Below are 11,364 nucleotides of genomic sequence, written 5' to 3'. Positions count from 1 at the left end.
CTTTAAGTACACTGCTGTTCTCTTGAATTATTTATTGCATTTATCTGCATTGTAAGACTGCTACATGTATTTGTTTTCCAGTGATCTTGCTGCTAGATTAATTACTTGAAAATCACAGTAAAACTGTCAACTTAGCTAGTTATTCCATTTGTTTCTGTTAGCTTTCCCTTTTAGCTACCCTTGTGTGTTTTTAAATTAAAAAGACATTGGATTACTCATCTAGTGGCAGTAGAGAGTAGCCTGGTTTATTTGAGTTGGGAAACATTGTTTTATTGGCAAGTGGACTTTTGGCATGTAACAGTGCCTAGTATACATGCAGGCACTTTGGAAACTAAATTTTCCCTATAAAACTACTTCTGAAACTGTACCTTGTGACTTAGTTGCACAAAGAGCAATTAGTTTGTGTGCTGAGGAGCACTGCTCCATGAAGCTACTCCGACATAGCCTAGCTTTTGCTTCTAGCCTCAAAAACACCCAAGGTAATTCACTGTTAATACCTCTTCTATCAAACCATTGCAGTTCATTGAGATGGACCTGGTATGGATATGCACATTACCAGTTTATTCACCACCAGTCTGGTGCATATAGACATCCTGAGGGATTCCTACTGCTTACCATTGTGAGTGGTGAGCATTGTACTGCCTATCTAATACTAGAGGAGTGGTTTCTAGCTCTGAAATTGTAATTTTATTAGCCTTTTTGGGCTGATTTCTATCCCTTTCAACTTTCTGGCTTAAAAGTGCGTGTTTGCACATTTTACGCATCGTGCAGCACCGTGAGGCTACAGTTAAACTATTCCAGGTGCCAGAAAATCTGCTCTTCAAAGTTTCCCTTAGAACTAGCTGGTTTCTCAGTAGTAGCACTAAAATCTGAACCCCTGTGACTAGTACTTGCTCTAGAACCTGCTGGAAAGCACTAAGAAGCCTGAAACTGATATAAGCACTCAACTCTTCTTGTCAATAAGGAGAAATTAATCGTAGGCACTAAACAGCCTATAATTGCAAAGTACCTTGCAAAGGTAAGGGAAAACAGCTTTTATACTTTACAGAACACCTAAACAGGCATGGCCAATGGTTCTCCTGCCACCTGGTGAATCTGGGCATACTGGGGTAATGCGGCAAGTGCCTCATGTACACAGACAACCCTCTCCTCCTACCACCCAACACTACAACCTGCCAGAGATGCACTTAAATAGCCAAACTGGAAGCAAAGCTTTCTCCGGCCAAGATTGTGCTAGACAATCAAGAGGAGAAGGTTAACACCTGCACTGCACCTCAAGCAGCTCATAGCCCTTCAAAACCCACACCATCAACACCCACACATTGCAATACTAAACCCACATATGCAGAGGCCCTTAATATTAACCTGCCCAAGCAACAAGGACCTCCGAAGCTGAAATGCAAGCACCAGTCACAACCAAAGTGACACATAGTTCACAACACCAGTGTGCCACCCAACAACAGCCCCCTAAGGCAAGACAATGTACCCAGCACATTAGTCATAGGTGACTCTATAGTCAGGCACACTGATGTCCCACTCACCAGGCTGAACAAGGAGAAAATTACAGTCAGCTGTCTGTCGGGTGCCAGGATCCGCCACATAACGCATACACTTAAATCACTCCACAACAAGTACAAATACGACTCTGTCATTGTCCATGCTGGAGTGAATTACTTGAGACATACCTCCCTGGACTACATGAAAAGAGATATGGAAGAGCTCTCGGATCATGTGGCCCAGGCAGGTATGACCCGAGCCCTGAGTATCATTCTGCCTTCGCCCAGAATGATACCACAGTATAAGGACAAAATGATTGATTTCAACAATTGGCTAAGCTTTTGGTGTCATTCAAAGGGGATCCAGTATCTGTCTGCCTGGGAAGACATGATCAACAAACCACGATGCTTTGCATAGATGGTCTGCACCTGTCAACCCTGGGATTCAGGTTACTGGCTAAAGCTCTTGCCACCCCTGTAGTGCCTTTTTTAGGCAAGGTTCAAAGGACAAAAACCACGACCATAACAGATACAAACATGCAGAATCTGAAGGAATAGTAATTCAATGCTAGAAGTCTAAACTTCAAAATGCACTCTCTTGAGACACTCCTAAAAATGTATAACATCAATATCTGTGCAGTAACTGAGACCTGGTTCAAGGCTCCAGAGAGCACCACTGCAATACCAGGCTACAACGCTTACCACACTTTTTGGCCACAAAACCAAGACCTAAACACTAAAGGTGGAGGAGTGTCCACATTCACACCTGCAGGCTAGTTGCCCAACACAATGCATCTGAAATTCTCCAGGTGCAACTAACACTAGGTAAGACTGCAATCCAAATTGTAGCTTGCTACAGATCCCCCACCATGCCCCAAGATTCTCACTACACCTTTCTAAACGTAATGGAAAATATTAAGATACAACCAAACACCCTAATACTGGGTGATTTCATCTACCCTGCCATTAACTGGGAAAACTACTCGGGTACCAACTCCTTTTCCCAACGGTTCTTGGAATTTATAAATTCCAACGCCCTGGATCAACTAATCCATTGTCCCACCAGGGGCTCCAGTATCCTAGACCTGGTCATTACCAACATGAGAGATCGATGCTCCACACCAGTGGTTACCCCCCCATTGGTCAGGTCTGACCATAAGCAAATCACCCTTGATATCCACATCCCACCCCCACCCCCCAGTAAGGAAACCTCCTTAAAAAACTTCTCCAAAACCAACTTCATGCTACTGAAGTCAGAAGTGACAAACTTCATGACACCCATGCCGATGGGATTTGAAAGTTCGACTGCAGAATCCTACACTAAGGCACTGTATGAGCACATCCACTCATGCATGAATCGTGCCATCCCAAGTAGAACCAAGATGCTCTCCTCCAAAAAAAGGAAGCCAATCTGGTGGTCCCCTGCTATAAGCAAGCTATACAACAGAAGGAAGAAACTGCTGCAGAAAAGAGGAAAATCCCAGGATGCAAAAAACTCCCTCACCAGCCTCAGTAAGAAGCTGAGATCCCTCATAAAATCCTCAAAAGCTAGTTACGAAAATAAAATTGCCAAAGATTCCAAAGACAACCACAAGACATGCTATAGTTATGTCAAGAATTTAATGGCAATGCTCAGATCTGCCCTGAGCTCCAACAGAATGGCATTAAATATACTGATCCCAAAGATATTGCCAGTATCCTGGCAGATCGATTTATTGCCAACATCACCCCCCCTCACCCCCTAAAGGGCCCATCTCAATACCAAAAGATTGTCAAATTCCAGTAATCATGGCTACACAGGTAGAAACCACACTCTGCAAAGCTAAGAATACAGCATCCATGGGACCAGATGACATCCCAGGCTGTGTACTACATGAACTACAAAATGAACTGGCACCTCACCTAAGTGTCATGTTTAATCATAGCCTCACCTTAGGCTTCGTGCCCACTGAGTGGCGCACAGCTACAGTTATCCCACTCCACAAGGGGGGATCGACCTTGGATCACGGGAACTACTGTCCCATCATTCTGACGAGCCTGATCTGCAAGGGCATGGAACGCATTATCATGGAACTTATAAACAAAGACATTGGCAACCTTCAAACACTGGACCCCACCCAGTTTGGGTTTGTGAACGGCCGATCTTGTCTCCAGAACCTGATTGACTTCTTTGAATCAGTCTCCAGAGCTGAGGTCGAGGGTAAGTTGGTCCACACAGCCTATCTAGACCTCGCCAAGGCCTTCAACACCATCCCCTACTCTGGAATCATAAATAAACTTACTAAGCTGGGCATAAATCCCTACATCACTCGATGGGTTGCCAACTGGCTTACTGACAGAACCCAGACTGTAAAAGTAGCCGACTCCAAATCCAACTCCAGACAAGTGACAAGTGGAGTTTCTCAGGGTTCAGTCCTGGGACCACTCTTGTTTGGCATCTACTTCTCTGAAGTACAGGCCAACGCTAAGGGACTCTGGCTAACAAAGTTCAGAGATGACTGCAAACTGGGAGCCATTATTGAATCCCCAAAAGATGTGGATATTCTAGAAAAGGGCCTTACAGAAACAGATGCCTGGTGCCAGAGCCATGGGCTCAAGCTTAATTCCAAGAAATGTATAATTATCCCCTTTGGAAAAAACATGTACCCATGAATTACCACATAGGTGACAGTACACTAAACATCGAAAGTGTGATGAGAGACTTAGGGACACAGGTGGACAGTGGTCTCACTTTCGATAAACACATCACCACAACAGTCAGGAAATCCTTCTATGTAGCACACCTCATCACTAAGGGCTTTTCATCCAGAAAAAAGGAGGTCATTGCCCCACTGTACTCATCCCTCATTAGACCCATTATAGAGTATAATGCCCCGTTTGGTATGTACCTCACAAGACATCTGCAACAGCTGGAAAGGCCACAGAAATACTTCATTAAATGAATCACAGGCCTAAAGCAGATGCCATATGCTGACAGTCTAAAAAAACTCCAGCTATACTCTGTGGCATATCGTCTACTCAGAGGCGATCTCTGCTTGACATACAAGGCCATGTCAAACCCTGAGCTGTTGGACATGCTCCACTTAAATAAATCCCAATCCCTCAGAGCCACACGCTACAGTGATCTAAACCTTGTCATCACAATGAACAAAACATGCTAGAGGGATAGGTTCCTGACCCAGAGACTCCCTATACTCTGGTATAGACTGCTCATACATGTCAGGCAGAGCGCCTCCTTGGCTCTCTTCAAAAGGAACCTTGATGATTGGATGGGAGATAGGAAATTCACCCCGGGTATCATGTCAGTCGCCCTGCTAGACAGGGGTCCAGAGAAGTAAATATTATGGGAAGAAATATCCAGGGAATTGTTATGGCTAGGCTTGTATAGGCTCTAGGGCCGATAGCCTAGTACCAACCTATGATTGTAGCAAGTGTCTCATTTTTCAATGACAACCAATTAATCCTTAGAGAAACTAATGCATTATGCAAGAGATGTAATTATATATTGTCACTGGAGGAAAGGCTCTTGCATACAAGCACTCAAAATAACAATCAGGTTGTCAGTAACCCACACACTACACCCACCTCACGTAGTATATACCTGGTACATAGACCAACATATGCTGAGGCAGTAAAAGCAGTCTTCTTAAACCCCAAAGATCTCCCAGACACTCTACCCACATCAGTTATCCTCAGCAAATCTAAAGGTACCCTACCAAACAACAGCCAACACTGTACATACAACCAAACCACATGGAGCCTCTTCAAAGCCCATAAAGCAAACCAACACACTACTCAATACTGTAGTCATAGGAGACCCCTTTGTGAGACATATGGATGTCCCACTCATCAGACTAAACAAGGAAAAAATTATGGTCAGTTACCTATCAGGGGCCAGGATCCGCCAAGTCATTTATGCACTCTGATCATTGAACCGCAAGTAGCAACATAATTCAGTCTTAGTCTATCTGAGGGTAAATGATCTGAGACATACTTCTCTGGTCTTCTTGAAGACAGACTGTGTGTCCCAAGGTGATATGAACCTTGCATTGAGCAGTATTCTATCTTCACCAAGAAAATGTGAATATACGAACCGAAGATGATTGACTTTAATTGGTTTGGCTTCTGGTGCCATTCAAAGAGAGTGCAGTATTTGTCAGCATAGCTCAATAGAGTATGTTGCTTTGCCACTGGCTGTCTGTACTTGTCCCTGCTAGGCTTTTGAATATTGCCTAAAACATTGTACTCCCCCATAGTACCTATTTTTAGGCAATGTCAAACTGTCCTTCCAAGTTTGCAAAATCAACCCTACGGATCTAAAGGTGTTGCTGCTCAATGCTAAGAGCCTAGACTAGAAACTCCACTCTCTTCGAGCTATTCTCACCTTGAAGAATGTAAACATTTATGCAGTTACCAAGACATGGTTTAAAAGCCACTGAGAGCACTGCAGCAGTGCAAGGATAGAATATCTTCCACACATGTAGACCAGCTACTGCACAGGCAGGGACTAAAGATGGAGGTGTCTCACTGTACATCAAAAACAAACCTACCTCGTGGTTGGTCAAACAAGAAAATGCATTTGACTTTCTCCATATCCAAATTACCATAGCTAGAGTCCCATATTATATCTTTGCAAGCTGCAGGAAACCTTCTATGCCCCACAAAACCCATAGCTCATATTTAGACCTACTGTAAACACTTGCCATTCAACCCAATAACATATTTATGGGGGACTTTATCTACCCTTCTGTAAACTGGGAATCTTATGTGACCCCAAACTTGCAGGACCAGAGATTCCTAGATTTGTAAGCACAAACACCCTGAACGATTTAATCTATTTTGCCCACTAATGGTGTAAAGATATTGGATCTTGTACTAAAAAATGTGGGAGAATGCTGCACCCTCTCCCCAGTGTAGAGTCCTCTCTGTTAAGGTCAGACCATAAAGTTGTCATCTTCAAAATAAGAACTAATGCTGTGACCCCAGCAAACCCTGTATCAGTTAGTAGCTACTCTAAGACAAACTACCTATTATTAGGTGATTACCTAACAAAATCTCAAGCACTTCCAAAGCCAGAGAACACGGCTGCCTGTGCAGAATTGTACAAAAAAAAAACCCTGCCCAGTCTTCTTAATACATGCATAGAGTCAGCTGTGCCTACCAGAAATAAACCCAGAACAAACTAAAAAAAAAACACTCTGATAGAATCCAAACATGAACTGATTGCACGACAAATGGAAAAAATCTCCTAGCTAAATCTAAGTGCAATGCCCAACAAAATAAAAACCCTTTCATCAGGCTAAACAATCAACTAAGAGGGCAGATTAAGTCTACCAAAATCCAATTTTGAGGTAAAGATAGCTTTCCAGTCTAAGATTAACCACAAGGTTTTCTTAAGCTATGTCCGAAACTTTAAAAACAATACACAATACTGTGCAGGACTGATTGCTATTGGAGCTACTTACACTGAGCCAGAAGATCTAGCAAATCTGCTGGCTGACAAATTCAATTCAAGTTTTAACCCCCCCCCCCCAGCCAACTCCCAAGTAATACCATCAAACATAACCCGCCTTCTGTTCTTGGGAGCAGGTCCTAAATGCACTCTGTAAATAGCCTGAAGCATGACTTATCTGGACCTCTGGAGTCACTATTTAGCCATAGCCTCCCGACAGGCTTTTTCCCCCCTTGAATGGAGGACTGCAGTGGTCTTCCCTCTGCATAAGGACATCTTGGCAACTGCAGACCCATAAGTCTGACTGGTATATGCTAACCCATAGAAAGATTGATCATGGATTTGATTAGTAACATAAGAAGCCTTCAGACACTGGATCCAAGAAAGGCAGATCATGCCTACTCAACCTAGTGGACTTCTCTGAAAAGGTCCTCAAGGCAATGGATGAAGGCAAAGTGATGCATACTGTATACCTTCATCTGGCAAAGGCATTTGATACAGTACTCCATTTGGGCATTGTAAACAACTCACGGAATTAAGCATTAATCCCTATGTTATGCTCTGGCTAGCAACTGGTTCTCAGATAGGAACCAAGAAGTTAGGATAGGGGAGACTTCTGGGCTCTATGCTGGGTCTGCTCCTTTTTGGCCTTTATTTTTAGAAGTCAAAGCCAATGTCAGAAGCATCTGACTGATGAAATTTGCAGATGACTGCAAACTATGAGTAGTCATAAAATCTCCCAAGACACTAGCATCCTACAGGAAGGACTAACACAGACAAATGACTGGAGCAAAAACAGTGGCTTAAAACTCAATCCCAAGAAATGCATAATAGTATCCTTTTGGGAAGTCAGCCACCCTATGAAACTGCTTTATTGATAACACTCTTCTAAAGCTAGACTGAGTAGTCAGGGACTTGGGGGCATATATGGACAGTAACCTGGCTATGGACCAACATGTGTTTAAGGTAGTAAGGAGATTATTATATGCATCTCAGCTTATAAACAAGGACATGGCATCTAGGTTCTAGGAGGTCATAGTTACTCTGTATTAGACCCTCATCAGAATCATCATTCAGTACAACACCCCCTTTGGTATGTACCTGACCAGGCACATGCAACAAATAGAACATCCACAGAGGTTCCTTACAGAAAAAATACAGAGTGTAAACATGTCCTATGCAGATCACCTCAAAATCTTATCCATATACTCTGCTTCACAGGGAAACAAAGCCTGTTCCAGAGGAGGAAAATTCTCTGAGACACATGCCTGTCCCTATTTATCCATAGTTCTGATGCCATTGGTTATGCAGATGTACATAAGGTCCATCACAGCGGGATCCAAGAATGCCTTGTATGCCAGGCGCATATCACTTCTGTATAATCTGTAGGAAACAGAGTCCTTCCCTAACCTTATTCAAGCATAACTTGGACCAATGGATGGAATTCACCCCAGGTCTAGCACGTACAGCTATAATGGACAGCGACAGTCTGTAAATCATACTGAAGCTTACATATACCCATAGGCCTGAATACAGCCTCAGAAGCCAGTGCCTTCACAGCAGCTCCGTACCCATCCAAAGTGGAGATATCCACAGGTTCCACAGTTGAAGCATCTCGCAGCATACCGGACTCCAAATGGTTCTCAGTAGAGGCCTGCGAATCAGAAGTAGTGGATTTCAGGAACTGCAAAAGCATCTCACTGAATACCGGCGAACTGGCTTAAGAGAAGCGTCGTCAGCAGCTTTAGACCTAGGCGGCCTGTCTCTGTCTCTATCTATGCGTTTTTTTTGGAATACAGGTAGTCGGATGGCTAACAGATGACATCTCTGGATAATTGAACCGAGAACCAAAATATTTAGAGGTGAAAATATACCAACGACAAATAGTGTGCTGATTTTAAAAAGGCACAAAACCGACAGCAAGGTACGTCATGGTCAGGGCCTAGGCAAGGATTCCAGTATGAATGAAAATCTTTGTGAGGTATTTGCTTTCCACAAGTAATGCAGTTAACTTTTACTGACATCGGTAAGGAGCAAGAAAAAGTTTCCACAACAGGGTATTTAGCTTTAATTGAAGACTTTGGTTCTGAAACTCGAAAACAAAAATTTCAGGAGTCTGATGACCGGCACTTGCGAACTGCTTCTGCTTCAGGCACCGCACGGCAAGAAAGACTGATGTAATAGCATCGGCTGCATGTTTTATACCCCTGATGACCTGATGTCATGGAAGAAGGGACAGCAACCAATGCAGGACCCAAGACTTTGTTAATCAGGCCAACTGAGGGCTACTGCAAGCAGATAGCCCAAATGTAATGACTGCAACAGTGAAACACGAAGAACATCAGCAGAGGAATAATGTGTAATTTGAAAGGAAGCTGACAGGAGAGGTCAGGAAGAGGAACAAAGTCTCTTAGGTGTATAACAGAAGGGAGAACAGACTTGGTCAAGCTAAGCAAAGATGGGAGACTGCAAAAGACAGAAAAAAACATAATAAAAAGGGTGGTGGGGTGGCAATAGTGTTTAAATCAGAATTGCAGGTCACCTCACTAGATATTCAACCACCCTCTCCCAGCAATGCCGAGATCTTAATGACCAAACTCCACATTAATGCTAATCTATTTACATCATTTGCTCTTACATCCCCCCAGGTAACAAAATTAATACCATAGAAAACACCCTTAGTTGGCTCTCCACATCCTTCCCACAAGAAACCATACTCCTTGGTGATTTTAATATTGACTGGAAATGCTGTACTTCTGACAACCCAATTACTCGCATAAACCTTTATGGCTTTTATCAAACCATCACCTACCCTACCAGAACCCATAAACCTATTAACAAACAAACCACCTTAGACTGGATACTAGTTAACTGTAATCCCCAATTATATAAAATAGGCTTGCTTCCTGATGATATTAATGACCATTCTCTTACCTTTATAACTAGACAAAAGACCCCCATTCCCAATCAAATTAACTTCAGAACTACCCGGAACAAGAAAAATCTAAACCCAGTTAATTTTCAAGCAGAGCTTAAAGCCTGCAATTGGTCACCCCTTAAATACCTACCACTTGATGAAGCAATCTCTTAATTTAACAACAAATTCTTACAAATTCTGGACCACCATACCCCCTCTTGCAATGTCAGAATTAGGAACAAACCTGCTCCTTTGCTCTCTAATGAGACAAGACAAAAAATGCAAATGAGAAATAAAACCTGGAACAAATGGAGAACTACTAAAAACCCTACTGATCATTTAAACTTTAGACAGCTCAGAAATGCTGCAAAGAAATCAATATTCCTTGATAAAAAAAAACTATTACCTTAAATTCCAACATACCCAACATCAAAACCCACAAAAATTCTGGTCAGGAATAAATAAATTGCTCCATCCTGGACACTCCAAAACACCCACCCCCTCTCATTTGACTCAAAATTCTCCCAACCAAATTGCTGACACTTTTAACAAATTCTTCTCTGAAACTGTCCAATCCTTAGCTAACACCTTACCACCCATACCACCTGTTACCACCACTGAGTCACCCTTGCCAGCCAATTTACCCCACCTACTACATCTACAGCCTGTGCCAACCTCATTTATATGCACCCTACTTTTTAAGCTTAAACCTTGCACTCCATCAGCTGACCTCCTAGCAGCTGAACATCTGCAAATGGCAGCTGGAGTACTTGCTTACCCTATTTCCATCTTAATTAATAGAACCATTACTGAATGTTACATCCCTCATCTATGGAAAGTCTCACACATTATTCCACTCCATAAAGGAGGTAACTCAAATGAACTCTCAAACTTCCGCCCAATAGCCCTACTCTCCCCTTTAGCAAAAATCATGGAGAGATGTATTTATCGTCAACTACTTGATCATCTCCTCCAAAACCACCTACTATCAGATAGCCAACATGGCTTTAGGCCATTCCACAGTACTACAACAGCACTCCTATCCTTTTCAGACTACATCAATAAAAACCGTAACAATAACTTACTGTCCTCAGTCCTCTTTATTGACCTCTCTAAGGCATTTGACATGGTGAATCACCAACTATTGCTAGATATACTTAAATCCCTGTCATTAGACACCCAGACAGTCAAGTGGTTTAAGTCCTACGTAGGAAATAGACAACAAGCAGTCCTCTGTGACAATAAATTATCCACTCAGCTCCCTATCTCTCTTGGTGTCCCACAAGGCTCTATTCTGGGACCTCTACTCTTTACTATTTTCATTAATGATCTGAAAACATCCCTTCCATAAACCACCTGCATACAATATGCCAGTTACTTAATATTAATATCTACTGCCTCCTCGCCCGCAGAACTTCAAACCAATACCCAAAAAGTATTTACCTTAGTTGAAAACTGGTTCCACCAATGCCGTCTCCTCCTTAACCCTAAAAAAAACA

This window comes from Protopterus annectens, chromosome 8.part0 (assembly GCF_019279795.1).
Source record: "Protopterus annectens isolate FY-2018-M chromosome 8.part0, PAN1.0, whole genome shotgun sequence".
Lineage (NCBI taxonomy): Eukaryota > Metazoa > Chordata > Ceratodontiformes > Protopteridae > Protopterus > Protopterus annectens.
The sequence above is the reverse complement of the archived record's forward strand: the minus strand, read 5'-3'. Positions refer to the sequence as shown.